Below are 23764 nucleotides of genomic sequence, written 5' to 3' on the forward strand. Positions count from 1 at the left end.
ATGCTAACATCTCGTCTATCCTTGGCAAGTTTCATTGCGACCACCAATGGAGCCAACCACTCCGCGCTCGTTATCGGTTCTATGATGCCGTTTTCTTCCATCCTGTGAAGTTCTTGTTGCACTTGTTCTCTGATGGCCAGCGGGATGTTCCTTACCATGTGGCACACTGGTTTGGCATCCATTTTGAGATCGATCCTGTGCGTGAATTTTGTTAGTTTTACCACTTTGCCCCTGAACACGTTGGGAAACTCTGTCTTCAGCTTCCCTGTCTCTGGTCGTCTTTCGTCGCCGGTCATTAAGACTTGTGGGATACCACTTGGATTCAACTGTATACCTAAATCTCCTTGGTCTACCCAACCTAGGACCGATGGGCCTTTTTCTGCCACATATAACTTGCAACTGGCGTGTCGTTCCTTGAATTCAAACTTCAGGCGGCGGTATCCCACCATCTGGATGGGTTCTCCTGTAAAGGTGACCGGGCGGATATCTGGAGGCTCCAGATGGTCACCTATGCGGTTCTTGAATTGTTCCTCCCACACGTTGCGTTGTATTATGGTGTAGGGGGATCCTGAATCAGCTACCATCTGTATTGGTACTCCTCCTATCACCAGGTCACATTGTGGTTTCTTTGAGCGGTTGCAACTTATTCCGAGTACGTGTTCGTCTATGCATAGTACGCTGTCGTCATCTTCCCCATTTTCCGTTTCTTCCTCCTCCTCTTGTGCGATATATTTGACGGCTGTTTTCTTCTGCTTACGGCGACATACTTTTTCATAATGCCCTATTATTCCACAAAACATGCATTTGGCTTTGAAGGCCGGACATCGCTTGTCGTACGCTGGGTGTGCCAGACTGCCGCACCTGTAGCACATGTTCTTGCCCTCTAAGGCCGGTTTCCTCGCCGGAGCCGGTCTGGGCGTCCACCTTTGCCTCTCTCCGGCGGTTCTGCTTCCGTGACTTTGTTCACCATGGGCCTCGGGGCAGCCTCCTTTTTCGCTGCTTCTGCGCATCTCTTCGATAGCTCCGCCTTTTTCACCATGGCTATCACTTCCTTTAATGTCGCGTCTCAGTTGACCCACAACTTGTCCTGTATCGTCGACTTGGTGGCATGCATGACTATTTGGTCTTTGATGAACTCATCATGCAACGTGCCAAATTTACATGTGTTGGCTAATTTCCTCAATGCCGCTACGTATTCGTCTATGGACTCCCCTTCTGTCTGCTTCCTTTGTTGGAAGTTATATCTATCTATGGACGTGCATACCGCTGGTCTGTAGTGCTTGTTTAAGTCGTCTATCGCGTGCTGGAACACGTCGTCATCTGCCGCCTGCCTCGGCGTGGGGACTATATTCTGAAATACTCTGATTCCTTCCGGTCCCAGATTGTGCAGCAAAATCCTTTTCTTCCTTTTGCTGGGGAATGCTTCTCCTGCCTCGTCTTCCAGGGCTTCTACATAATTCATGAAGTATTCTCTCCAGTCCTCCCATTTCATCGACGGTTCTCCAGGTTTGGGTAGGAAGGGGATCGGTGTTGAGAGTGAGGATGGTTGGGTGCACATTTCCGCTCTTCCCCTCGGTGACTCGTCTTCTCCTCTTGGGCTGCCAGGCGCACTCTGTCTTTGCCGGCGTGGGGGGCTCTGGTGTGCCGCCGCCTCTAATTTGCTCTGCCTGCTCCGCCAGGGCCTCCCTCTTCCGTCTAGTGCCTAGAGGGCCGCTTTACTCGTGTGCCCCCGTGCCCGTGTCCTGGACAGCCTGTCGCTCGTTTCAGTGGCCTGAAAGGATCACGGCCCTCCCCGCACGGACTGCCAAGTAGTGTGCTGTCTTGGTTGGTTGTGGCTTGGTGTCGCGCGCCCCTGTGCCTCGTGGCTATGGCTCTTGCTGGTGGCTATGGCGTTCGCCCTGTGCGATCACGAGGTGTATGCACCTTATAAGTGGTGCTCGAGGCCCAAGCGTCCCCTCTGCCACACTCTCCCTCCTGAATACCTCGTTTGTGGGTTCGGCTCTTACTAACGGCCTACAAAATGGCCGCCGCGCGTCTACGTCATCACGCTAGTGAAGACTAGAGCGCAACTCTACACACGGCAACACATTAATAATTTTGCAATATTTTGTGAAAAATTAAAGCTATTATGTTAAAATAAACAATAAGTAATTTGATTTCTGTCCCTCTCATTCAGCTTTCTTGCTGCTAAATCAGAACCATATGTGTGTAAACCTGAACAAGGCAGTTTAACACCCAATTGCTTTAATTAATTTTAGTTTTTTGACAGGCTGAACCCCATCATGAATTTCACAGCTTGTACACATTAAAACATATTTCTCGTATTTAACTCGAACCTATGGAAGGATACGTTTTTGGGCAGAAACCCTCTGTATCAGTGTAAGCCAATAAATGTGCTGTACAGTGGTTTGTTCGCACACTGGCCTCCAGCAGCATGGCACCCACACACAGCTACACACTCAGAAGACGAGATTCAGAATATGAGCAGGCTAGAGGTTTTAAGGCCGTAGAGACAAACAAGGGACAATCACATCGGCAGCTACTCTAGAATGCTTTAATTGTTGCCGCCATATTTAATTGGTACTTAAGGGCGGCTTCATTCACCAACGCTTGGGATCCTGTCTTTCTTTATATATAAATCCTGGTCTCAAAAGCGATTAGGCAGCTTCCGGGTCTTAGGTTGTGTTCACAGACTGTCCTTGCGCACGGAGCAAGCGTGCCCCGTCGCTATGGTGACTCCGCAAAGACTAGACCGCGCCCTTGAATTGGACACTCATATTAGGTGTGAGTAGAACACTTCCGGGTTTTGGAAAATGTCAATGGCTGGTTCATTGTAGTTTGTGTAACTGTACAGGGCCCAGACACAGAAGCCTTCAAGGACCGAGAGGAACAGTAAACAACTCTCTACCTAGAAGCGTTAGGTATGTTGTATGATTTTATTCTACAGACGAGGTCAGAGGAGAGTACTGAAACAAACAGGTGACAGCGAGCAGACTGGAAACAACCGATATTGTAAATTGTATTGCAATTGTATTCATATAGCTCTTACTGACCCTAAATATTCTATATGTACCATTTGTTCCATGTTACCAGCTATCTGACCCTCTAGTCCTAAACGTTGATTTATCAATCTAATGCATTATGGGAGTTGTAGTCTGCTTCATACCAATCAACCCACTTTGGTATACATAAACATGCGTGCCGTAGCTCGCTGTGCCACAGGTACTCAAGCTGCACCTCACTAATGCAGGGTTTTCAGTTAGAAAATGTGACAGTTGCATTTCGGTCGTCAGCTTAGGCATATATGTGGCATTTTCACGTCTTTTATGCTGAACCTGAGTGGCATTTTGTCTTCTAGTTACGTAGCCTGAATGTCTTAGATGCAAATAGCGAATACATACTAACAGTCCTGATTCATGTAGTTGACTCCTAATTTTTAGACAAAACTGATATATTTTACCTTTCTCTCGCATAAATCCTTCACTCCAATGCAAGTCAATCAGGAAATTAAACTCTTACAATTATTTTCCTAAATCTCCCTCTTATCTGTTCGCATATGTTCACATGTGCGAGACCCAGGGGTGCAACTAGACCCAAACCTCTTGGGTGGGGAGGGGGCAGGGGCTAGTACCAGTTCCAGCCACAATAGTGGGGCTACTACTTCACGCAATGCATGAACATTAATTCCAGACCTATTGGCTTTGCCAATAAATTCCACTCAGACACTGAGCAATGCTGGAGCTTTGAGAGATCCGCCAGACATGCAAGCGTAGGATGTCAGCAAGAGGTTTGGTCCATAGAGAATCTTGTGCCTGAGTACTTATCTAACACATAGAAAAGATAGCACTGAATCCTTATTGAAAGGTGTCATGTTATACTAAAAGCAACATAGGACACATAAACAAAACTTTCCATTGACAAAAAGACGTGTCTGGCGGATCTCCTAATGAAACACAAGGCAGTGCACCCACAGACATTGAGAAGTAGACTTTTAAGAACTGTATCAAAGTTGCAGATTGTGTACTGAGCTAAAGAAAATGATATAGGGCTACTATTGGAATGTCATAAATGAGTGGGTTCACAAATAGCACAAAAGGAAGAGGAATTTACAGAGTGAAATAAGCAGGTAACTTAAAGTAAAACCAGTATGTGTTATATTTATATAGCACAGACTTAGCAGGGGAGTATCGGAGCGTTTTCTTGGGGAGTGAAAATGCATACATCAAGTGAGAGTTTACATCATTGAATTATCCAGTTCAACACAATTACACCATTATAACAGATAAAGTGAATGGGCCAGAACTGTACAATCTCCAGTGAAGTTGCACTGTGGATTCAAAACCAGGCCCCTAGGCAGACTTGGTCACTACACCCCATCTTCTTCCTTATTTGACGCAAAAACTAAAATCATAAAGTTGCGAGTTGAAAAGGCTCCGAAAGTTTACCTTCACCAATCCTCGTGAGCACTGCTTTTTTAAAAAATATTTTCTCATTGGCATTATGCTTTGTTACCTATGCTGTCTAGTGAGTAGACTGAATGCAAATCATTGTGGTATGTAGTTATTATACAGGGGTTGCACCGTGAGCTCTCGTTTAAAGTTCGGGTTTGTCTATGTTCGGATGCACTATGACTTAAAGTGTAAAATTATATATGACATTAATATTTACGTATTTAGCAGCAATGTAATGGTTTATTAATAGTGATGCATCTGCATTGTAGCATGGTCCAGATGATGAGTACCTTTTTTGCAATGGTATTTTCTATCCTTTTAAATAATATACAAAGTGTTGATGAATCTTTTTCTTTAGTTTTTTAGCCCTTTACATCATTTCTTGAAATGGCTATGCGCTACTGTGTCACGAAAGCACCAAGATTGCAAATTACAGCTATAAAGCCAGTTACTGTTTAGAGCTGCAGGTTAAATATCTTTAAAAAATGCAAACACATGCCTAGGCCAAACTTGCACTCAGTCACATTTTCTTTTACTCTGAATGAAAGGGGGTATCTAAATATGACCTAATTTAAATGTAAATAATGTTTTCAGCAATGTTTATGAAGGAGCCGAAGCTGTGGAAAAACTAGAATACATCTTATTGTGGTGAGTGTCAACAACACAAGATCTTGCTGCAGAATTAGATTAAGAGATTTGAAGATAACCACACGGAGACACAGAAACCTGGGCATAGACCCATGGATGCGCTTGCCCTCCTGACACGGGAATGCTGTAGCTCCAGCTGGTGGACAACACCTGCACCACCAGCTAGTGAGGAGCTCATGTTCCTCCACCTGAACAGATGCCTGATGATCTCTTGCAGGAAGATGGAAGTAATAGCTAGCAGTCTAGGGGAGTGTTTACACCTTTGACATTTTGTCTGCTGATGGAACTATGATTGAGCTTCAGGCTGCTGATGCAAATCTCTGCTCCTGTACCCTTGAAGTTGACCTGCTCTTACATGCTGTATGCTTCACATGTCCATCCCCTCACTTTGGGGGTTGTGTGCTGCAACCAAACCTGTAGAGGTGGTAGGAGTAGGATTAACAGCGGGATCACTAGTGAATGACAGCATTGTGCATGATGGCCTGAAGAAGCAGGGCACTGGCAGGAGTTATATCCATTGACAACAGAACTCAAAGTGATAGCAGCAGGAACTGCCCGTATAAGATAGCAGCAGCACTCACTTGCAGTCACAAGAGCACGAGTTGCAGGGCATGACAGCCTTGAGACCTGCAGTCACCGAAAGCAAGATTCAGTGACCGCAGCAAGCCTCAAGGATATGGCAAAAGTAGGAGTTGTGGTACCCGCAGTACTCAATGTGACAGCTTCAGAAGTTTCAAGCTATGTCAGAAGCATCTCTAACAGCATCTTAACTAAGCGAGTGTGACTACACACATACTGTTAGAATGCCACTGAAACGAGAGTGGCAGCAGCACGCTCACGTTCACCAATGTACCAATGAGCAGAAAAGCAAAAGCCAAAGAACTTATTCATATTAATAAAGTGGGCTCCATGTTGGGGCCACAGGCATTTAGGCAGGGGCCAGTGGGGGAGAGGAGTGGTGCCCAACGGCAGTTCTTGCCATTGTGTGCGAAAATCCAATCTTTTGGCAGGAGCCGGAGAGCAGGTGCCGAAGCCTGCAAAACGCTACCCCTATAGCGTCAGGTGAAACCTAGAAATGGCTCTAATTATTATCCCACAGAGGGCAGGGCACAAGTCAGCGGTACACACGGATAGATCGAGTCCATCCACTATTTTCACAGGGTGGCCACCGTCCACCCTGCCAAGAAGCTGGGCACCACTATAATATGCTGAACTAGCCCTGGTGTCATTTGCAGACACCTGGACTCATTCAGCAGGGCCTGCATGTTGTTTGTGGTGAGGGAACTTTGTTGTTTTACATTCCAGCTGGGCCCAGAACAAGGTCGAATTTAAGGGGCCATCAGCCCTCCTTTTGTTTGAGTATCTGGGCTGGGACTATCTAGAGCCTCACCTAGATGCAAATGCAATGGAGGGGAAACAAAGGCACACTGCTTGTTACCACTTCACAGGTAGAGGTGTGGTTTTGAATTTGTTCAGTCCCTCTATATAAGACCTATGCATGCACTGTACGAATGTCAAGTGTGTTGGTCTGTCCCAGTATTTACACAAATAGCAATTTAAATATCACTATATTTTTTTATAGTTCTATTCATCCCAATGCAGTGTGTCAGAGTGCTTTACATCACAGGTACACAATACATTGACCATAAATCATGCAAGTGTGTAAATCAATGTACAAGATGTGTTACATAAGACAGTGAGGGTTGCAAGGTGTAGGAGCCGCATGCCATTCATAGCTCACTGTCCTATATTAGAAGGATTACACAATATATGAACTGCAACTAACAAAAAGATCTTCGTATTAAAACTAGAACCTGACCTACCTATCTACGTAAAATAAAAATCTGCCATCTGCATGTTACATGATGTGCATTACAGGAGACACATTAACCCTCTGTGCTACTCTGGTTCAAAACTGAGACAAGAAAAAACATAGATCCTCCAACAAATGCAATAACCTCTAGATTTATTTTACCATTATTCTTGTTCCCTGAGATGTACTGGGCACATACAGTAGAGTTGGGCGATCCCACAAAAGAACGGGGAAAGCCGAGCCAAGGGTCTGGCTCGGCTCTTAGAACCTGTGCATGAGCTGAGCCCTGAACATGTTTACCATTTAAATCACACCACAGACATCACTTAAAATAGCATACCGTCTCTTCAAATTTAAAAAAAGTGTATTTCTTTAACATGAGGTAGCTTTGAAATTGATACGGCACATTATGGCGCTGCACAAGAAGCACTTACTAAAAGTAATGTAAACCCTGTATGTGGCCCTGATTATTACAGAGCAACATTATAGTCTAATAAATTAAAAACAATAGGCTTTTGTACAACTGGCAAACTTAAGTTGCATATTTGAAAGGGCTTTCATACTCGATAATGAAGGAAAAGGAGTTTTGGTGAAATAAAAAAAATGACCTACAATCACACAATTTAAACGGCGAAGCCACGATTTTTCCAGGTTTTCTTGTTTGACTGTGTACAAATCAGCCACTAGGTGGTTATATGTTTGCTTTGATTATGTTCATGCTTTTTCTTTACCTCTTTGCGCATTTTTCTGTCGTTTTATATAGCGTAAACTCGACCCTGTGAAATTTAAGCGCTTTTACGTGAGTAAAATTACATTACACAAGGTTCCATTCATTATTTATAGGCAGGGGGAGATTAAGTGATTTGCCTAGACTCCTGGGATGTAGAGCGATGCCGAGACTCGAACCTGGTTCTCAGGTCCAAAGTCAGCGGCTCTTGCCGCAACACCACATCCTGGTTGGAGTGAGGGTGGCGAGCAAAAGTCACATGGAAGTTTGATTAGTTATGGGCTCGGGTTTACCACAGGACTTTGAGCAGAGTCAGAGGGAAGCTTCAGGCTCGAGCCGGGCTCGAGCTTTCAGTGGCTTGCCCACCTCTTACACAAATCTCTTTGCACAAGGTGTCTAAATCACATAGGACTTATGCCCTGAGGGAGGGGTAGTGAAGCAGCGGTCTGCAGGAGGCTGAGGTTTGGGTTCTACAGCGACTATATTTTGTCTTTTGTCTTTAACAGAACCTGGGGGTGATTCGGGAGATGCTACTGGCACCAGGGGAACAGGATATGGATGAGGTCCATCTTCCAAAGGATGCCAGGAGGGTCCAATTTTGGGTTGTCCTGGTATTGTTTAGGGTCTAACCTACTGGTTGGCCGATGGGGGCTCCCCTGGTATGAGGGAGTGGCTGAATTCGTCTTGCTAAGTACTATGTAGGGGACCTAGTGGAAATCTGGGGAGACCAAATCACATTTCCATGGGGACGGTGCTTGATGTGCATTGTATTGACCTGGATGTTCAATGTCAATGATATAAATATTTTGAGGTGTGTCAGTATCAAGAAATTATACTTCAGTGTCTTTTGGAGAAAAAAAACCAGCCCGAGGATGTTTAGTTCTGAAAACCAAGTTTGGTAGTCTCGGGCTACTTCATTGTTTTGACGCCGGGTTGGGGAATGGGACTGATTTACCATATACACACAGATGTCATCACCACTCAACCTCGGTGGGTCCCTCACCTGATTAAAGTGTGAACTCTTGTCTCTGGCATCAAGCATGAGCTTTCAATCCCTCTTAAGGCTGATATTCAAAAGAGGCGGGGCATCTGGACTGTGTCTCAGCAGAAGGTGCATTAATGGACAGGACTGCAGTAGCCAGTTTGAAGTTGGCATAGGGGAGTAGAAGACTGGGTGGGCACCCGCTGATTGGGCCAAGTTGAGGGACCAAAAGGTTCAGAGGTTGCGCCGCTGAGATGCATTTCAAATGAGCCTTTGAAACGTGTCTGTGTCTTCAAATTGGAACTGGGTACCCTTGTTCTCCATGCTTTCCATCCACCAACTGCTACTCGCAGGGATGGGAAGAAGGCCCAAAAGTAAACCACACACGGGCAGAGCGGTCTGGGGTACACCATGGTTCTGCGGCAGATAGATTTGGTGGGTGCATTGCCAGGTGCTATTCATGCACAGTGCCATGCTGATCCACTCTGCCAGTCTACTAAATGCTCACCCAGGGCAACGGGCACACACAGCGTTCTAGGAGGTGGACTTTGAGAGGTCCGCACCCAGCAGCCCTCGACAAGGTGCAGTGAAATATTGCATCCCACATATGTCCCTACTGTGGTGCACGTGTCCCGCCCTACCCAAACTGAGCTACACAGCAAACAGGTAGAGGAGCACAGTGATGGGCTGCTGCCCTCTGCTGCCTGTTTACAGAATGTTGGAGTAACTGTTGCATGACAGATGGAAAAGACAATTTTACTCAGAGGCTGCCTGCGGGGCAATCTTTTAGAAATCCCTGCCCAAACTATTAAATGCTGGTGCCACCCACCACCAACCACCAAACAAACTAACTGTGCAGGCTCCTGTTTTTGCCAATATCACTATGCACATTCTTAGTTTTTAGCCAGTATTTGGAATTTTTAGATGCAAATCTACAAGTGTTCCCTTGTAGAATGCACGATGCTGTTGGTTAAAAAAAAAAGTCTGGAGTGCCTAAAGAACACTGAATCATTGCAACGCCATTTAAAAATTTCTCTCCTTTTTTGCATTTATATAGCGCTGGCTACTGCTTGTCATGGGTAATAAGCACTACATAAATGTTAATACATACAATATAATTAGGGCCAATAGAATTATGCGATTGTGCAGCTCCAGGGTTTTTCACTAAATTATGGATCTCCTGTATTTGCCACATAATTCATAATCTTCTGCATAACCTGCAGATGTTACCACCCTCCACCCCCTAATAAATGTTCTAGGTCTAATGGTTCAAAAGTTACTAAAGACACAGCAACATATGTTGCCTTGCAGTGGAACCCTCTTTGTAAAGGTTGACTGGTCACATTTTGTTGCTTTATGGCTTTGCGTTAGTGTTAAACCGGTAATAATGAGGTGAAACCAATACCCAGACAGTGTTAACAAGTATAAGAAAGATAAAATAGTGAAGTAATATGATCAGAAAATTTTCATGTTCTTCCCACATAATTTGGCCCTCTCCTGCCGCATAATTCCAGTGACCCTGAATATAATTTGTCATTTGTGCCTTCTTTACTTGGAAGGTGACCAATCGTTGTGTCTCTTTTAAAAGAATTAGGAATGCTAAAGTACAGGACCCTGCACAGCCGGAGGCCCCACCATAGGGTCAGTGAAGTAGCATATTATAAGTCACTGATGACCTCGTCCCCTCCCTTGAAGACACTTTCCAGCAGCACGAGAAGTTGAACAAGTCTCTCTCTAGAGCAGTGGTATTCAAACTTTTTAATGCTGCCCCCCCCTTCATGTGAAAAAAAATCATCAGCCCTCCCTTCAAAAATGTTCACAATTATTCTTTTAAACTGGCAATGTTTAAAAATGTCCAGACTTATTTAAAGATTGCAGTTATTGCCGTTTTAAAAATGCAATCAAATACATAATTGCCAAACATACTGTTCTGTTCAGGCAGGCGTTACAAACTTTTAAAAGTACCCACAGTGTGATTATTAGAAATGGGAGTGGCAGGTTTGAAGAATATCTGAAGTCCCTTCCCTTTTGACATCTTCTCCCAACCAAGATATAAATGACAAAAGATGTTAGTGATGGCCCATTACAGAGCAGCTTATGCTGAAAACAAAGCACTGTTATCAGCATGATGCTTCTTTTGGCCAGAGCCACAATAGAAAAGAAAGAGTCCAGCCCAAACTTCCATGCCTTGTTTCCTCCAAAGGATGTTGGCCTTATTGGGCCTTATCTGTATGTTGTAGTGGATTCATAGATAGTTCACTTCTTCCCCTGGTCACCAGGTGAGTGTTTTAAGGTTGGTTGCCAGCTGTTGTATGCAGCAGTAGGCTGGTGGACTCCCCACGTGGTCTCAAGGTACCCCTTAGCTTGGCTTTAACCACTATGCAATAGGTCTTTTCTACAGGGGATCTTCTTGCCTAAAAGCACCCCAGGCCTGGACGGTCAGAACGTTTTTGTCTTTTTGGTTTTGGCAGCTCCTCTAATCTGCTCTCTTTTTGCTTCCATTGTTGTCTCTGGAATCTGCTTCTGTTCAGCGTATCGGAGTCCAGGTATTCAGTACTTGAGGTAGCAGTATCCTCAGCAGGGGTTTTGAGGCTTTGTCTGAGGCTTCGTGGGATTGTTTTTATTTTTTTTAACATTTTCAAGGGTTGGTGGGATTCTTGCTGTTTTCTCCTGATTGGTCTCATGCCTGGTGCCTCGACCCTGTTATTCGTGCTCGCTGAACCCTTTATGTCCCTCGTCCTCATCCCAGTCTTTACAACATGAGGGTGGATCCACCCTCCAGACAGAAAAAAACATACAGGAATATTCTAGTAAGCCCTCCCACCATCCTGGGTACCATATAAGGCATGGGCTTACCCAGAATCCTCTTCGTTGTTTTTTGCTGTCCTCTGGTGCGAGGACACACAGGATGTACAGGTTGGAGGGCGCAGGACTTCACTCCTGGGCTTGGGAGTCCCTTTTCCTCTACTCCCTGGGATCCCTCTCAGGGACTGGCTGCAGGGTTGGCGGTGTGCGTCTTCTGGCAGACCCCCAAGTTGTTTTGTGGCCGGTCCTCTGTTCGGGTCATGGTGTGGGGCGGGCCTTCTCCAAATCCTTTTTCCAGCTAGACTTGGGAGAGCCTAGAGTTTGCTTTATGTCAGCAGAGGGGCAGGTTCTGGGTTCTGCCCCTTTCTCCTCTTGCTCCTGAGTTGGTCTTCGGTGGGCAGGAGGATGTCGGAGCTCGCCAGAGCAAGTGTAGGCTTTGTTCCTGCTTCTTCGGAGCCACTGGAGGTTAGCAGCAAGTTACTTGACTTGCTCAGAATTGAGGCCTCTGAGCATGCAAGTCTTTTCTCTATCTGCTGGTTGATACTGCTGATATATATACATATGTAAACAGCGCGCCTGGAGGCAGGTAAGGGTTGTTTGGTGTCATAAGTTTGCTGGTTTCGCTTTAGTATTTTTCTCTGCATTTGGAGTGATTTATGGATGCATTCCGCAAAGAGGCATCACACCTCTCTGTCCCGAATTCCTTCTTTGTTGGCAGATAAGTCCTTCTCTACAACCCCTAAGAGGCGTAAGCAGGGGATAGTGGAAGAGAAAGAGGACGATAGGATTCAGCGCATCGTCCTGGAAACCTTAAAGGACTTTGAAGAGGATTGCAGGAAGGACTCTACTAAGGGGGATGTTCGCCATCCTACAGATAATCTCCTTTCGGCATCTGGCGGTTCCTCAGACAGCGACTCTTTTCTCTTCCAGTTACTGACCCTAAAGGGAAATATATCCCTAAGGAAGTATTACATGACATTCTTCATCAGATTCAGGAGAATATGAGATCTCCTCCATAGAACGACCTTCCTCACTTCAGGATAATTTACTTCTGCTGTTTCGTAAACCTCCTAATGTGGATCTCCTTATTCACTAGTATATTTTCAGTGTCACCAGGAATGAGTGGAGGGATCTCGAAGATTTATTTGCCCAGATTTATGACAAAGCTTTACCCTTTATAGGACAGGGAGACTGTTCTTCCGGATGCTGTCCAAGTAGACTCATTTGTGGCCAGTTTGGTGGGTTGTTCTCCGATGTCGGAGAAGAGTATTCTCAAAGACCCGGTGGGAAAGAAGGTGGACTTTTTCTGGACCTTACGATGCACTTAAAGCTGGTGTTTATGCGGCTCGCGCCACTCAGTCTTTGATTACGGACTTTAAGCTACTCTTTCAGGCCGTTGAAGAGGAAAAGAATTGTCTTCCTCTGCTGCAATCTTTTGGAATTAAACATTGAATGTCTCTCTAACATAGCCTTTGATGTGATGAGATTCTCTGCTCTACCTTGTGAAGCATCCATTTCAGCCGGGCAAAATCTGTATTTAAAGGACTGGGATACAGATGCGGTCCAGAGAGCGACCACCCTTAAGATGCCCTTTGAGGGACAGATATTGTTTGGAGCAGGCTTAGAGGAGAAGCTCTGTCACCTCTTTAAGTTGAGGAAACACTCTTTATCCTTTAAGAATGAAATACCTTAATCTTCCTGATCATCCACATCTTCTAGATGGAAATCTTTCCGGCAACCATCGAGGAGGAAGATGTCAGATCTTTCTAGATCCCAGGGTAAATATTCTTTGTTTCATTATTTCAGGAAACAAAAATTGGGTTCAGATTTTTTAAGACGCAGAATTCCTGACTATGCAGGGGCGCAGGTGCTCTTACAGGTCGGCAGATGGATATGGGAATTTTTCCGTGCATGGAGTTCCATAACCACAAACGGATGGATCTTCAGCATTGTCAAGAGGGGTGATTTGGATAGAATTCTAGACTTCTCTGGCTCTATGAAGGACAATCCTCCCCCTGTTCCCTGGGATTCCATCAAACAGAAGGCCTTGATGGAAGGAATTGCCTCTCTCTTCAAAAAGAGAGCAATTTCCCCAGTGCCTCAGAGGGAAAGAGGCCAGAGGGCTACTCCAATGTCTTTCTGGTCAAGAAATCGTCTGGGGAGATATCGTCAAGTAATAGACCTGAAGACCCTGAATTACTTCATCCCTGATGTCAAGTTCATGATGGAAACCTTCCAAGGACTGTCCCTTTAATTCCCCTGCGCAGTTACATGTTTACCCTTGATCTAATGAATGCTTTCCTGCATATCCCTTTTGCTCACATGACTGGAGAGTTCCTAAGATTTGCTGTCATCATTGGCAGTTTATGGTCTTCCCCTTCAGCATAAAATCAGTCCCGGAGTTTTCACCAAGATGACAGTTCCGGTTGTGGCTCATCTTCATTTACAGGGTATTCCAGTTTACCCATACCTCACTACTGGCTTCTCCATGCTCTATCCTCTCGAGAGACCTTGGATATTCTGGATCGCACAAACGAAGTGTTGAATCAGCTGGGCCTTCTCCTCAGTCTTCTCACCTTCCCAAATGTCGGCTGACTCCTTCCCGAGAGATCAGAACGGATCTGGCAAGAATCTATCTTCAGACAGGATCACTCTTATGCAAATTATGATCAGGTCCCTTCTTTCATCCTTAGAGGTGACGGCTCAACTGTGTCTGGAGGCCAAGGGGCATATGTCGGGATGTGTGTTCACGGTCCCCTGGGCATGCCTACATCTATGCCCCTTCCTTTGGCATCTACACAGGTTATGCTCTCAGAAGACTCATTACCTGGATCACTTGGTTTCTCTCTCTAGTCAGGTCAAGCAGGAGTTGGAATGGAGGTTGGACACTCCCAACCTAATCAAGGACATGCGCATGCGGAAGGATCAACCGGTGGTCTTCACCACAGACACCATCAAGATCAGTATGGGTGGGTCAAAGTGTCTCTCCCAATAGTGTCAGCAGAAGTGGTCATGATTGGAGCAGAGGAAGTCGTCAAATTGGAAGGAACTTATGGTGATGTGCAGAGCTCGCTTACACTTTTCGGGATGTGCTGATGAGATCAGACAACATGGTCTCCATCGCCTTCCAAAATCATCAGGGGAGCACCAGATACAAGGCCTTGAATGAGGTAGTGTCATCAATTGGGTTCTGGGCAGAGCCCAATCTTCTGAGTTTGACAGCATCTCACATCAGGGGTGTAGACAATTCTTGGGGGGCTGATCAGCTGAGCACAACATTCCCCTCGTCAATGAACCTACCTTTGTCCAGCAAAATCTTTCTCCAGATCTGCAGGAAGTTCGGACGGACGTTTCACGACCATTTTGCATCCACTAAGGCTATTCCTGTGTGAGGGATAGAACTGAAACTTTCTTTAAATGATCACGCAATGTAAATAACTTTTTTGTTGTTGTATTTCCTATGATGAAAGGTGAATCAGAAGAGCCCTGTGAGAATCCATATACATATTGCATTGTTTTAATACACCTACTACAGTACACAGCACAGTGTAACCTCAGGCACTGTCTGAAAAGTGGACTGTAGGATGGGAAGTTGAGTCAAGTCCAGAAAGGAGCACAAAAGCATTTCATGGGGGTGAGAGGGGTTGAAGGCCACCTTCTGCTTTTGGCTGCTTTGCTTGTTACAGAATGAAAGTATGAATCCACAGCTTGTGTTGGTTGATGCAGGGTCTTGTAAAGCTGTGTTTGGGGTCAGGGTAGTGGGTTGGCTTGCTGACTTTGGAGTCTAACCGGCAGAGGTTGGGTTGGAGTAGCTAGAGCAGCACAAAGGAGTGGATAGGTGTAACTGAGCATTTGTATTTATAATAATTCTATGTCAATAATGTCAGTCATTTAGGTTAAAGGGTAACTTCACAGAAGAAAATGTTTTTATGTAACTGTTTATTTATCATATCTGAATTTTTAGTGGAAATTAATTTTATCAAATCTTTTGCCTCAGACGCACATTTTGGTTTGAAGTGTTCCTTCCACTTGTTAATCAAAATCCTGAGGTGCAGTTTCTTGGGCTTGCCATCTGTTTTGGGAAAGAACAGACAAAAATGACTTTTGCACCTTATGTTGTTGCCATCTTGGTTTGAGAGGCAAATCCCTCATAATACTGTGTGCCAGGAAGAATGTCTACAGGCACAGCCCTTAAACTCTGCCGTACACACACCTGACACTTGCGTCATCCTTCTAACCCCATCAGCTAAAGGTATGTGAGAAGAATTGGACAATGGAGGTCAATTTGTGTTTGGTTCCACTCTGCTGTGTACACACACACCAGATACTTGCTTCATCCATCTGTAATCACAGGATGCCTGCTACATCCTCCTGGCTTTGCTAGCTAGAGATATGTGAGAAGAGGTGAAGATTGCGCCAACTTATGTCTGTATTTCACTCTGCCACACACATAGCATAGACTTGCTTCATCCTTATGTGAGAAGAGTGGCACAAGGGGGGGGTTTAGGCAACAGAGCCAACTAAGCCATACACGCACCAGATACTTGCTTCATCCTTTCGACTTCACTAGCTAAAGATGTGTGAGAAGAAAGGGACAAGGGGGAGATGGAGCCAACGTCAGTCCATTCCACTCTGATACACACACCCAACACTTGCTTCATCCTTCTCTCAGCACCACATACTTGCTTCATCCTTCTGACTTCACCAGTGAAAGATGTAGTATGTTATGTGTAATTTATAGCGCGCTGTCTGGCCTCGGTGAGGGGGGGGGGGTGGCTTACTTTAATTGCCTGGTCTAAAGCTTTTTTGCTAAAATCAAGAAGGGAGGCGGAGACTTTAATGTGGAGTGGGAGGTCGTTCCATGATTTCGGAGCGCTGAACAGGAATGCATGGCCTCCTGATCTGCTTTTGCGTATTTGTGGGACATGTTCCAGTGAGAGTCTGGTTGAGCGGAGGTGCCTGGTAGGATGGTGGAACTGCATGCGGCTGTTCAGGTAGGCTGGGCCTGTGTTGTATATGTGGGTGAAGAGCTTGAATGATGCACTGTTATGTATGCTTGGAGATTTAGGACCAGTGTGGCTGATACATTCTGAATGGTCTGAAGTCTTTTTGGGAGTTGGTTGGTTATTCCCACATAGCTTCCGTCCTCATAGTCCAGTCTGCTGGTGATAAGGGCTTGGGTAATGGGTTTCCTGATGTTGTTGGGAAGCCACTTGAATAACTTTTCTTAGCACCCTCAAGGTATGGAAGCAGGACTTAGCAAATGCATTGACTCATGAAGACATGTCCAACTTGTTGTCGATAATGATTCCAAGATTCCATGCTTTTGTGTTGGGGGTGGTAGTGCGTCTGCGATCTGTAGGCTCCAAGGCAGAGTCCCATGCTGAGGCATCATTTCTGAAGATTACCACTTAGGACTTGTCCATGGTCAGTTTGAGGCAGTTGGACTTCATCTAGTTGGCCACTTTGGTCATGCACATGTTGAGGCTTATCCTGGTGCAGGGTGTTAAGTCTGAGAGGGACCATACCAGTTGCATGTCATCTGCATAGGTGAATATGTCAATTTGTGCATGGATAAAATCTGCAAGCGGAGTCATGTAGATGAGGGTCAGGCAGACTGAGGAACCCTACAGGACAACGCAAATGAGTTGCAATGCTTCTGAGAAGTATTGTGGCATGTTGTCTGTTTGGGGTCTCCCTGCAAAAAGGCACATACCTATTGGAGGGCGAGTCCTTGGATGCCAGGAGTCGTTTGATCAGGATGGGAGACTTTCTTGAAGGCTGCAGAGTGGCCAAGTAGGATGAGGGCTGAGGTTTCCCTTCTGTTGAGGATCATCCTGGTGTCATCTGTAGCTGCGAAGAGGGCGGTCTCTGTACCTACATAGTTAGACCTGGAAAGGCCGTATCCTCTAGCATTAAAGACGGAACAACTCCCCGGCAACTTAGTGCTATTTATCTTAATGCCCGCACTATTCCTAAACATTCCACTGAGCTATGGAACCTTTTAGATCAAGAGGCCCCAGATATCTGTTTTATTACAGAAACCTGGCTTCACAAACATGCTCTGCCGGACATACATGTAGCTTTTCCCCCCCAATATAAAATAATCAGAGCGGATAGGACTCAGACAAAAGGAGGGGGCCTGTTAATAGCGATTGCTAATGATCTTGACTTAACTCTCCTAGAAGCTCATGTTGAAAATCATCTAGAAATCTGTATTTTTAAGATTAAGGGTTGCCATAATGGATCCTGGAGGGGAGCTTTAATGTACCGTCCCCCTGGTCCCAACGGCGACTTTTCAGACAAACTACTGGAACTTTTAGCTCCTCACGTCCTGGCATCAGATAACTTTCTCTTGATTGGAAATTTTAACTGTCATGTTCATATACTGTTTAATTCCGATGCGGAGAAGCTGATTTCTAATATGAATATCTTAGGTCTTACCCAACTGGTGCTTGAACCCACACGCACTGCTGGCCATACTCTTGACCTTCTTTTTACTAATCGGTCCGAGACAACTATCTCCTGCTCCACTACTATGGACAGATCACTATCTTTTTAAATTTTGAATTCCAAACATGTTAATAAAAAAGCCCCTGAAAATTGATTCTTCCTTACGAAGACCATGGCGCAAAGTTACCCTGCCACTCTTTTTAGAGCACTTCTCCTCTGACTTAATTAGTCAGTCAGTCAGTCAGTCAGTCAGTCAGTCAGTAATACTTTATTCGATAAAAATTTTCATCATAAAAGTAAGTATACAATAACATGACCTAAATAAACACATGTTAAAAAAACAGTATAATCGCTAAAATTTATACCACATAAACGCATAAAATTTCACATTAAAAAAAACATGTTAAAATTCGTCAATGGCTCTACATTTGCAGCATAATAACTCATCGGTAACCTGGTCCTAAGGCCAATCCCTCATTATGACACCCCGGTCTACATAGTAAGTTGGAGCCTAAGTCTCCTCATGCGGATCACCCAAGCACTTCCAATAAATTTAGCGACACCACACACCAATGAAGAGGAGGATGTATCGGTACAGAGTACTCGCAAGGCCATTGCGTGACAGCGAAGGCCCAGGCCCCTACATAATGGTTTTAGCCATATCCTCCTGGGTACTTTGTAAGCTGGGCATGCAAACATAAGGTGTGCCATGGACTCGATGGGGGCTGCACAACACGGGCACGCCTTTGTTGAACTACCTTGCGAGTTCCACCCAGAAGTAAAAGCATTTACAGGAAGGGTTCCAAATCTAATTTTTAAATATAGTGATCTATCAAGGGGTTTCTCGATGTAGTCAAGGAATAGTTCAAATAGCCTTGACCCCTTATGATCTAAGAACCGCTCAGTGAGAGAGCCCCCAGCGCCACTACGAGAAGTCTCCAGCTGGACCCACTCCCAATAAAGCTTCTTAATAACTAGTTTAGGTGGGGGAGATTGACTCTTCCATAGATCGCTTAGACCCATAGATCCCACCAGCTGCCGCAGGTTACTCAACCACTTAATCCTGTTACCTTTATCCAACAAGATAAGTTCGTCCAGTGCAGCAGCATAGTTCTTAAGCTCCTCAGTTCTTCTCAGCCGGGCCCAAAAAAGTAAAGGGCGCAAGCGCACAATATCCTTAACGGGACGCCTGCCCATGTCTAAACGTAAAGGTATCAATGGGGTGGAAACTGGTAAGGCAACCAAATCTCTCAAAAATTTGTTTTCAGAGGTTATTAAATCCGGAATATTTTCGAACCCCCAGAGCTCAGAGCCATACAGAGCACTAGGCAATATTTGGCCTTCGTAAATGGCTAGGGCCGGGGCCACAGGTTTACTCACTGACACTCTATGCTCACGCATTACCGCCCCTGCAACTCTTTTAAAGTTTAATGACATTTTAGCTAGATGGTCATTCCAGCACATCCGACTGTTCACCCTAACTCCCAGGTAGTCAAAGGACTCCACCATCTCCAAGGACTCACCATTGAGCGAAAAATTATTCCAAATTTTTCTAGAAGGGGATATGGCCATAAGTTTGGTTTTCGAGGTATTAATTGTAAGGCCCCTATCATTGCAAAAATCACTAAATCGGTGCAATAGCTTTTGGAGACCTGCCGGGGTTTTTGATATCAGAATGGTGTCGTCCGCGAAGAGGAGCGTTGGTATTTTTTCCCCAGCCAGAGATGGTGCATCCGCCGGCTCGTCCCCAAGGTGGTCCACCACACCATTCACAAATAGGGAAAATAGAGTCGGCGCCATGACACAACCCTGGCGGACTCCCCTCCTCACGGGCACCCTCTCGGTCAATTGGCCTTGTGTACCCCATCTGATTCTTGCGTAATTACCTTCATGGAGCTTAACTATAAGGTCCAGAAGGTAGCCTGGCAAGCCCATCTCCTCCAAAACTTCCCATAGCCTAGCACGGGGGACCAGGTCGAACGCCATCCTGAGATCTATAAAGGCCAGGTAAAGACTACCATGATTAATTGACACGGTTTTCCAGTAGATCGCAAAAAAACGGAAGACCTGGTCCATTGTACCTACTTTTTTCCGGAACCCGGCCTGGAAATGAGAAAGAACCTGCTTCTCATCCATCCATGCACCGACTCGCAGAATGATGACCCTGCCGACCACTTTCTGAATCATATCTATCAGACTGATTGGTCTGTAGTTGGCAGGGTCATCCCTGTCCCCCCTTCTTATAGACCGTAATCACTTCGGCCCCCTTCCACGAATCTGGGACAGGATGTCCCTTGGATATTAAATTCATTATTAATGCAATGACTGTAGCCCAAACTACTGGTTCTTTCATAAGAAGATCCCCCGGAATACCATCTTGCCCTGCTGCCTTCTTAGGGGTTAGGTGTCTTATGGCCTCTACAACCTCGGAAGGCTCATATGAGTTCTCAAACGAGAATACTGGATCTCGGAGAGGAGATTTGGGTGCATCATGGTCACCGTAAATTGTTAAAAAATGGGAAAACCATTGTTGGCTGGTAATATGGTTAGCCATCAGAGGCCTATTAAAATTTCTGGCTTTGTTGATCAGATCCCAAAACAGTGAACCATTTTTCATTCTTGATGCATTTTTAAGGTCCTGCCAATACTGTTCCTCCCATTCTTTTTTAGCCCGAGCTTGTTCGTTCACATACTCCCTCCTAACTATTCTCACCAGTGATTGGTTCTTATTACGAAGGGCAACAGTTAGCTCACGTCTTTTTGCCCGACATTTTGTAGAATACCAGGGATTGCTGGGTTTAGGAGCATTTCTTTTTGAGCTCCGGGTTAAAAATAATTTGCCAACTTCTTCAATAGCATTAGTATAAATCTGTGGGAAGAGCGAGTCGTGGACCACCCCCGTCACCATAGTTATAGCCTCCAGCTCAATAATCAGCCCACCAATGTGCGTCTTAATCTTTGCCAATTTATCTGGGTGAGAGCCTACCTTATCCCATTTCAATCTTCGATTGCCGTCATATGGGGTCACCTCCTTTGTTATCTTCAATTGGGCTGGGTTTTGGCCACTCCACCTCAACGACATACATAAGGGATTGTGGTCACTATCCTGCGAAGGGATCACCTCCATGTCGACCAGGTCACGCCACATAGTGACGTCCAATAAAATATAGTCAATTCTGGACGGGCTATTGAGTCTATTAAACGTCATTGCCCCGTCCCGATCGGAAGGGGATCTACCGTTTACTGCTCTTAAATTGTAGTCCACCGTAAGGGCGTTAATCTGTAGCGCTTTTGCAGACCAATTTTTAATCGGGGCTAGTGCCAATGCAGGTATAGACCAGCTAGCATCGTCCTCCTCTAAACCCAGGGGGTCATCCTCACTTAAGGGTTCAAATGTACAATTAAAATCCCCCCCCACAAGTATTTTAGAATTTGATGGGCAGTTAGCTAGTGCCTGGTCCAAAATTGTAAAAGTACAAGACATTTTTCCTCCCTGGGTCCCTCTAGCGTAGATATTAAATAACTCCATCTTGCTTCCCCGCACCTGTCCTGGTAATGAAAGATGTTGAATATCCCTACACCCTGAATCATGTGCTGAAATGTTCAAGTTTAGATCTACTTTTATCCAAATGTGTAAGCCCCCAGAGGGTCTGCCCTTACCACTACTGTAGGCAGGTACACAAAAGGTAGCATATCCCGTTTTATAAATTGGTAATAAACTCCAGGTTTCTTGGAACATACATATATCAAATTTTTCGATAAAGTTGTTCCAGTCCGGGATAGTCAGTTTTCTTTCTAACCCTGCTATGTTCCAGGATAACAGTCGAATAACGTCTCTCCCACTAGTGGGCGGAGCTGGAATAACTCCAATTTCCATATCCACTATCCCTAAAGTGGGTGTTTCAAATTGCTCTACCTGGTTTACTAGCTGGTTGTTATTACTAATACTGGCTCCCGCAGACGGAGTGTGGGTAGAGGGAAAGGAGCAAAAGGCAACCCTGGTTTCCGGATCCAGAAGAAACCCGTCACTATTTTGGGGGTCAACAACCTCATTTGTTGACACAATAACGTTTCCCTCTGTACTACCTGCACTTTGGCTTTCCCTCTTACCCTGCCCGAACTGTAACCTTCAATCACAATCATCCATGCCAGAAAAAACATCAAATCTATTCCCTAACTCTAGAGGTGTAAAAGGCCTCGGGTGCTCCAATCTCCGGTTGTTATACCTGGGGCCTCTGAAGGGTATCATGTTCCAACCTTGATGGTCGAATTGCAAATTCGTAGCATGTAATGCTGTGGGAGCGATTGGACGAACTATGCGGTTTTTCCTTGCATGGGTTGTGGGGAACACCAGGGACCTAGGATAGAAATAGGTCAGGGCTCGAGGGGAAATTTGGCTATTGCCATTACCCAAAGACCAATTCAATATGAAAGCTACCGCTTCTGGATCTCTGAAATCAATCAGAACTATATCTCCGTCAACATCCTTAATTCTACTACCAAGCCAAGGGAGACGTCTAACATGCAGTATCTCACCAGTTACATTCTTATTTATAGGTCTATTTATTCTTAACCAATGTATAATTTTGTTTTTTAGCTGAGAAAAATCTTCTCTCTTGTTATCAGCCAATACAGGGACCCCCGTCAACACCACCACCAAAGGCACAGCTTCTGGGGGTAAATCAACCTGTGGACCATGGATCCCAGGGCCCCCCTCCCAACTGGAGTTACCCTGCGCCTGGCATGTATTCCCCACTGGGGCAATACTGACCTCCTCCACCGGGACAGTGACAGGCTTAATTAGTCCTGATATGGGTGTAAATCAGACCCTACATATCTTAGAGGAGGCAGTTTTAACTGTACTGGACATTATTGCCCCTCCGGTACAGGTAAAGACCAAGATAAGAACTGCTCCATGGTACACTGACCAACTAAGAGTTATAAAGACTACTTGTCGTGCAGCAGAACGCAAATGGCATAAGAGTAAATGCTTGGATGACCGTGCTACCTATAAAGAGGCTCATCACAGCTATATGACGGAAATCAAAGTGGCAAAAAAATTGTTCTTAACCAACGGGATAAATAAGGCTGGCAATTCCACTAAGGAATTATACCAAATTCTGAAGGAATTTACAACCCCTAGAAACCAGTCGTCAGCACCCGTTTTGCAACATTGGGTGGACTCCCTTTCCAACTTCTTTGAAGAAAAGTTTTTAACCATTCACCGATCTTTGACTCTTCATGATAACAGTTCGGATCCAGCCGATGAGCCTGGTGCCCTCGCTGTTCCCTCTCATTTTCTCGATGAATTCACTAATTTTGACTCTAAATTAGTCTTTAGGGCCTTGCAAAAGATAAAATCCGGTTCTCCCAGTGATTTGATCTCCCCGAAGCTATTTTTAATTATCGCCTCTGCACTGGTAGACAACATTACAGATCTTTTTAATAAATCACTTTCAGAAGCTGTTTTCCTTCGAGCTGGAAGATTGCCCGTGTGAAGCCCATTCTGAAAAAGCCTACGGCTGATCCTAAACTCCTCTCTAACTACCGTCCAATTTCTCTGCTCCCCTATTTTGGGAAAGTATTTGAATCCCTTGTTAATCAGCAGCTTGTTGTTCATCTGGAGAGTCACAATCTACTGGACCCCGCACAGTCTGGTTTCAGGGCTGCACATAGTAATGAGACGGCATTGGTCGAGGTCACAGATAACATCAGACGGGCTTTGGACAGGCATCAATCAGTTAGTCTCGTCCTCCTCGACCTGTCGGCTGCATTTGACACCATCTCTCACAGTATTCTAGAACATCGGCTGTGAGAGATTGGTGTCAGTGGTAAGGCCCTGAAATGGTTCAGAAGCTATCTTTCGGACCGTAAGACCATTGTCC

At 45.2% G+C, this 23764-nt stretch overlaps 1 protein-coding gene across 5 annotated transcripts in view; it reads left to right on the forward strand.

The window, feature by feature from the left end:
- The first annotated feature begins 2582 nt into the window (after positions 1–2582).
- KHK (ketohexokinase) overlaps positions 2583–23764 on the forward strand; it is an 88017-nt gene continuing 66835 nt past the window's right edge. For 3 of the 5 annotated variants that reach the window (XM_085613256.1, XM_085613250.1, XM_085613255.1), the window contains exon 1: positions 2784–2921. The gene's annotated coding sequence lies outside the window, so the exon portion shown is untranslated. Of the gene's footprint in view, positions 2922–23764 lie in introns of all 5 variants that reach the window. The other 2 variants (XM_085613254.1, XM_085613253.1) reach the window with 2 other exon arrangements.

This window comes from Triturus cristatus, chromosome 6 (assembly GCF_964204655.1).
Source record: "Triturus cristatus chromosome 6, aTriCri1.1, whole genome shotgun sequence".
Taxonomy (NCBI): domain Eukaryota; kingdom Metazoa; phylum Chordata; class Amphibia; order Caudata; family Salamandridae; genus Triturus; species Triturus cristatus.